The sequence below is a fragment of the Bos mutus genome, chromosome 13, assembly GCF_027580195.1.
Source record: "Bos mutus isolate GX-2022 chromosome 13, NWIPB_WYAK_1.1, whole genome shotgun sequence".
Taxonomy (NCBI): domain Eukaryota; kingdom Metazoa; phylum Chordata; class Mammalia; order Artiodactyla; family Bovidae; genus Bos; species Bos mutus.
The window spans coordinates 76349776-76356999 of record NC_091629.1 but is presented as its reverse complement, the minus strand read 5'-3'; positions in this window follow the sequence as shown (position 1 = coordinate 76356999).

The following is a 7224-nucleotide window of genomic DNA, read 5'->3' as shown; positions in this document are numbered from 1 at the left end:
AGGGCATTCTTTTAGGCAACGGAGCATCTAGGTATGAGCCCCTGGGGCTCTTCCTTCCAGGGGTCTGGTTTTCCAGTTGGTATGTCGTTTCCATAGATACTGGGCATATAGCTCAAAGTCCACAGTCCAGTCGAAGATGGAGTCCTGCTTTCAAGATGGAGCCTGTTCTGTTTCCTCCTTCACTATGAGGGTTTGGAAGACCTTGTCCTCCTGAGCCCTACCCCATTGCATGCATAAGCTCACTCATCTGATATGAATGCAGAGAATCCCCAGGGTCCCTGAAATGTTCCTGGCCTTTGTATTCAGTGATGCTGATCTGATTGATCAAAAAAATGTCTTCCCTTCCCGCAGTCTTTCATGGCAGACAAGGGGGAAATGAAGCTTTTTCTAATATACACATGTGAAGCTCAAGTTCTAGACTGGTGTTTTTGTGTGCTTGGGGACTGGGAGGGCCATTCAAACCCAGAGGGCAGGCTTCAATCCTGCAGAGACTGTGAGTCTGTGAGTCTGACTGGGGCCCGGGGTTCTACGCTGCTCACAAGCCCCCAGGTGATCCCCCACTGCTGGACCACCCTTCTCCAAGTATGTACCATGGCAGCACCCACAACTAAAAGGCTGAGGTCCAGGGACTCCTGTGTCTCAGGCCTTGAGACTTGGGCTGAATTGTACTAGCAGCTTGCAGTCGGCAGATTGTAGGACTTGGCCTTCAGACGGTGTGAGCCAATTCCTATAATAAGTCTCCTCTTATAGATCTCTCTATATCTGTTCTGTTTCTCTGGAGAACTGTGACTAATACACTATCTATTTCCAGAACTTTTTCATCACCTCAAGTAGAAGCTCTGTAACCGTTAAGCTGTAATTCCTCAGCCTCCCTTCCCCAGCCCTTGGCCACCTTTTGTCTACTTTCTATCTCTGAATTTGCTTATCTTAGGTAACTCGTATGAGTACAGTCATGTAATATTTTCCCTTTTTAGTCTGTATTATTTGACTTAGCATAATGTTTTCAAGGTTCATCCATGTGGAAGCTTGTATCTGAATGTCATTCATTATAAAGGCTGAATACCATTCCATTGTATGTATAGACCTCATTTTGCTTATCCATCCATTTATTGATGGACGCTTGGGTTGTTTCTACCTTTTGACTATTGTGAATAGCCTGCTATGGACACTGGTATATAAGTATCTGTTAGGGTCCCAATTTTCCATTCTCTCGGGAATTACTGCATCACATGGTAATTCTGTTTAACTTAAGGAAGTGCCAAAATGTTTTCTGCAATGGCTACACCATTTTTGTTTCTGTGGGTCCTTTTAAAGTCAAAATTTTTTATAATATCTTACCTCTACACATATTACAAAAAAATAAATTATTGTGTTAGCTTCAGTATGCAGTGGTGTCTGCCCTCTTACTCATGAGATGGAGCATTGTCATCCTGTGAATGTATTGCCAAAGCTTTTTTCTCCGAACCTGTGCAAGTGAGGGGCTTGGAGCTTCAGTTCCATTGGCTTCACAATAAATCCATTTCTGTGTATTTCCATCTAAGAGCAACTACTTTTCATTTGCTGAAAATCACTGAAGTTCTGATCTTACAAATAAAATAAAGGGAAAAATGAAAGAATTATTTTTGGTGCTTGGGGACTAGTATCTTCATTGGGCCTTGGGATTCCAGACCATCTCCCTGTCATATTTAGGTTAACATCATCCCTTAACCGGCCGCTCCTAAGTACCACCTCAGATCCAGCCAGGAGGGGCTCCTGCTCTAAGCCAGGAGTTTAGGAGGGCCTCATTCTTTCAGTGTTCCTGAGACAAAGGCTTTTTTCTAGATTATTCTTCAGGTACCCAGGGCCCTAAAATGTCTTTCCAAATGGCCATTATTTGCTTTCAGGCAGTTTGTTTTGCAATGGGCTGGTATAGAGGTCTCCCAAGCAGTGAGAGTGTACTTAGTCACTTAGTCATGTCTGACTCTTTGTGATCCTATGGGCTCTGTCTATGGGGCTTCTCCAGGCAAGAATACTGGAATGGGTTGCTATGCCTTCTTCCAGGGATGTTCCCAACCCAGGGATCTAACCCAGGTCTCTGGCATTACAGGCAGATTCTTTACCATCTGAGCCACCAGATAAATCCATGAATACTGGAGTGGGTAGCCTGTCCCTTCTCCAACAGAATTCCCAACCTAGGAATTGAACCAGGGTCTCTTGCATTGAAGGTAGATTCTTTACCAGCTGAGCTACCTGGAAGGCACCACCAAGCTCTTTCCCCAGGAACTATACCCAGCATCTCAGCATCAAGCTGCCATAGCTTTGAACAGAGTCTGTGAGCACCTGTGCTTTATCTCGATTTATTTTTTGCATCCATCAGCAAGATATGTTCTAAGGTAATTGCTTCTTCACTTCATGCTATTTTGACTTGTGAAAGGTTTCATTGGAAATTCTACTTTCAGATAATGGGACAGCTTATCCAGTCATCCCTCAGTATATGCAGGATATTGTCTCCAGGACCTCCCTCAGATACCAAAGTCTCCAGATGCTCAAGTCCCTTATGTAAAAAATGGGGTAGTATTTGCATATTGTGTAGGCTTATCCTCCCATATACTTTCAATCATCTCTAGATTACTTATAATACCTGCTGCTGCTGCTAAGTCGCTTCAGTCATGTCCGACTCTGTGCAACCCCAGAGATGACAGCCCACCAGGCTCCCCTGTCCCTGGGATTCTCCAGGCAAGAACACTGGGTGGGTTGCCATTTCCTTCTCCAATGCATGAAAGTGAAAAGTGAAAGTGAAGTCGCTCAGTCGTGTCCGACTCTTAGTGACCCCATGGACTGCAGCCTACCAGGCTCCTCCGTCCATGGGATTTTCCAGGCAAGAGTACTGGAGTGGGGTGCCGTTGCCTTCTCCAACTTATAATACCTAATAACATGTAAATACTATTTAAATAGTTCCTGGCAGGTGGCACATTCAAGGTTTGCTTTTGGGAAATTTCTGGAATATTCTTTTTCCTGATAATTTTCATTTGAGGTTGCTTAAATCCATGGATGTGGAACCAACGGATATTGAGGGCCAACTATACCTATTTCTAGACAAATGGCAGGCGAAACAGAATGGTTTCTTTGATTGGCTTAGGCCAATTATGATTTGTCCTCTGGCGGCTGGGCACTTTGCTGCCTGGAAAAAAAAAAAAAAATCAGGTTACTCTCACCAAAAAAGAAGAGAGAATTTGCTTTAGGCTGGGAAGCCATAGCAACCGTTAGAGAGAAGAGTTACTTTCCTTAGAATTGTAAAGGAGGATTAGCAATTAGGAAGGAAAGAAGGAAAGAGGATTTGTCACAAGATTGAAAAGGCAGCCACAGCTGAACTTGTAATAAGCAGATTGTGAGAAGAGATTGTTCAGATGAAGTTCTGTGGGTCCCCATTGTAAATAGTGAGTGATTAATGACAGTGCCTTTTCTTAAATTTATGACTTGTATTTGTTACATAGCTCATCACTAATAAATAATGTCTGATGAATTAATATTGCTATTCTCCATCTATATTTTCATGATGTCATTTCACCAAAATTAGCTGTAGCCAGAAGAAAAATCAACCCTAAATCCTTCATTGCTCATGAAGTAATATGACTTTATCGGCTCATCTTAGAATAGCTGAAAAGGAATCTGGAGTCACCATTTAAAATCCTGAGGGAGCACTGAACTTCCGACATTCCAAGGAGAGGCAGCTGGGTTTGACTTCTTGCCTTATCCCAGGGAGGAGCATAGATGAATTGTAGGAAAAGGCACAGATGCCATCAAGATGCCATCTGAAGGCTGCTCACATGCTGTCTGACCCCAAGGTATTTCTTATGGTGACCTCACTTGCCTGCCACTCAATGTTTACATCCCATTGATTTCAGGTTTATGGTGTCCTTTTCTATGCAAAGAATAATGCACTTATATGACCATAAATATTTTGACCTAAACAGGATGATATCTCAGTAACTACATTTCTACAGTGTCCTGCTAAGTGGGATTTTGAGTTAGAAAGGGGTTTAGATCAATGACAGATGTGTTGTCTACTTTTGGAAGTGACCTGTGGGAGGAGATCACAATGTGGATCTGCGTCTCTAAGGCAGAAGGCTCACAGTGCGCTGCATGGTCTTGTCCCCAGAGCGAGCATCCCCCACCGAGACAGGAAGGAGAAGCTGGCAGTTTCCTTAAGACCTCAGCCCTGGAAGTGGCATGGGGTCGCTTTTGCTCTGTGCTGTTTGTCAGCAGAGAGCCTGGATTCAAGGGGCAATGGGCAGGGACATAGACTTCCCCTCTTGATATGGGAAGAATATGCAAGAATTTGGAGGCTGCATTTCAAGACTACCACATCAGCTTGAATGTCATTTCCTCAGAGATGTCTTGCAGGCCGTCTCCTCTTAAGTAGCCTTGTCCACTCCTCAAATCACTGTCTATCATGATACCACTTTGATCTTCCTCATAGCACCATTACCTGGGCTTTCTCTGTGAATGCATTTGCTAAATTGCATAATTTTAATCTCACTTCCTGCCTAGTGTAGGATTTCCAGGAAAGCAGTAACATTAGGGATCATGTTCACAGCTCTATCCCCATGTAGCATAGCAGGGGCTCCATACAAAGTTGGCACACCATAAACATTGGGTGAGCGGATGAAATTTTTATCACCTAACTCTTCCAACAGCACAAAACAGAGAGATGCCTAACACTCCCCATTCAATATTTGGTCCCTCAGCTTTCTTTTATAATCTAGAGCTCTATTAATATGACCACTTTTGGACCTAAGAATCCTTCTAATTATCATAGATGTATCCTAAGAAGCAATTAGTCAAGCTGCCTAGAATCTTTGTGGATACGGCTGATCCTGGCCGTATGGAAATGTACCAAATTCCCTGTCACAGAAATTCTTAGCTCTGATGGAAAAATTTGGATTAGAAAATGGCTGAGGAAGAGATATTCATGTGGAGGCCGCTTTCAGAAGCACAGAGAAGAAAATTCTCTGTATTTTGTTACCGTCCGTGGTTATAGAGTTATTGGGAAGTGAACAGTAACATTGCAGTGTAATCCTAAGAAAATGGGCTGAGTGACTTACTGCCTGTTGGTTCAGAGCCTGCAAATCTGTTTTCCAAAGTGCAGCTGGGATAAAGGTACAGAAATAATGTGCAGCTTTTTACCTGCTCCCAAGTCCTTTATGGGGTCCCAGGAGGGGAAAGCTGAGAGAGAGGAGGAATAGAGAAGCTTACACGCTAGTTTCTGTGTATGCTGCCGGCTGGTGAGCTGCAAGATGGATATTTACCAGCCTTCAACTTGCATCTTAAGTTAGTGATATGTCTCCATTAATGGGGCTTCCCAGGTGGCGCTAGTGGTAAAGAACCTGCCTGCCAATGCAGGAGACATAAGAGACATGGGTTTGATCCCTGGGTCAGGAAGATCCCCTAGAGGAAGGCGTGGCAACCGAGTATTCTTGCCTAGAGAATCCTATGGACAGAGGAGCATGGTGGGCTATAGGGTCGTACAGAGTTGGACATGGCTGAAGAGACTTAGCACACATTCCATTAATGAGAGCAGATCTCACCATGATGGTGTATCTCTCTTTCCTCTTGGAAGAAAGACAAAGTCAATTAAATCGTGTTGGAGGGCAAGTAGTTCACACAGGGTTTTTTTTTGTTTTTTGTTTTTTTTTTTTAGTAGCACAGTGGTGGTATTTCCCTTTGTTACCAAGACAGCAATTAGCAGGTTTCTTAATGGCGCAAAGGTGGGTGACAAGTACAATAGGCTTTTAGGAAGGTGGTTGCTGTCAGGCCTTAAAGCAGAGTAGGAGGTTGAAGGATTTAAATATAAAATAAAATCCACCAAATTCTATGCCATTGGTGTCTTCTATGAATTTTTACACCTACTCCAGTCTCAGGACTTACACTGTCTGTTTGAAAGCTTTAAAGAATGATATTTTCCAGTGTATCTCAAGGAGTAAAAACTTTTAAGTCACTTTCGAGAAGTGAGGAGTGCATTTGCCTTTGATTGCCTTAAGATTCCAGATGGGAGTTTGAGTGGTTATTTTTACATGTTATATAGTATTTATTATTGTTATTTTTTATTCTATTTACACATTATAATAAATACATATTTTTCCCATTTTTGTTCATAAAAGTAACAAGTTCGGCTTCAAGAGAGAATTAAAAGAAATACTTTGTTGGAAGTTTTTGACATTTTCCTCAAGAAGTCCCCATGAGACTGAAGAAAGTCCTAATCAAAGGCCATTAATCTTGTGGCCAAGATTAGTGATAAAAATAGGAAAGGACCCTAGGTCTGTGGATATATTTAAAACTGAGCAGAAAAAGTACTCAACATGGAAAACTAATATGATCCAAACAGAATTCTTCACTTTCCCTTTAATCCTAAAACTGATTATTATTACTTTTTCTCAGCTTCCCTAACCCTCTCCAAAAATATCACCATTCTCTGGTTTACTGGGCTGGAACATTCTGCTTACGATTCTTTCTATCTCCCTGTCTTTTATGTTGTATTTCCTTAAGATTAAACTTTTGGATGTGTCATTTCTTTCTTTCTTTTTTCTCTTATATCCATCATCTTTTGTTGTTATTAATCATTGCATTTGCAGTTTGGAATGAATTTTTGGTCTAAGTACGGATATACCGACCTTATATATAACATTCAGGATGTAATTTTCCTCAGATGGGTATGAACACAGGGTTGGAATTCAGAGGAAATCTCAGGGTTCTCAGGGAGATTCAAATTTAAAAACCACTCAGAAAGACTCAGTGGTGGGTTTCAAGACACTTAAGTAAATGGAGATGGTCAGAGAAATGTTAGGTTCAAGAATATTCTTGAGGCTAATGGGAGCAGGAAACGAGTCAGAGGAGGCAGTTTCAGAAAGGCAGGAAAGAACATGGTATACTCAGCCCCTCAAAAGCCAAGTAGACCCACGCTTCAAGGAGTGAGCAAGTCATCATTTCCCAATATTGTAAAGCACTTGAAGAAGGTAAATGAGAGGAGGCAGTTGAGTTCAACACTCCGGAGGGGGTCTTTCCAGATTGAGCAGAGTCTCTGGGCACTAACTGGAGCAGAAGCAGAGGATGACTTGTGGTGAAGGAGTCTAAATGGCAATAAAAGTCTTTGAAACAGACGTGAGGCTTCTCAAGTTCTGCTCACATGTGCCCGTTGTCCTGGTCACGGTCCACCTTCCTAAACAGAGCTCAAGGTAGAGTGCGAGT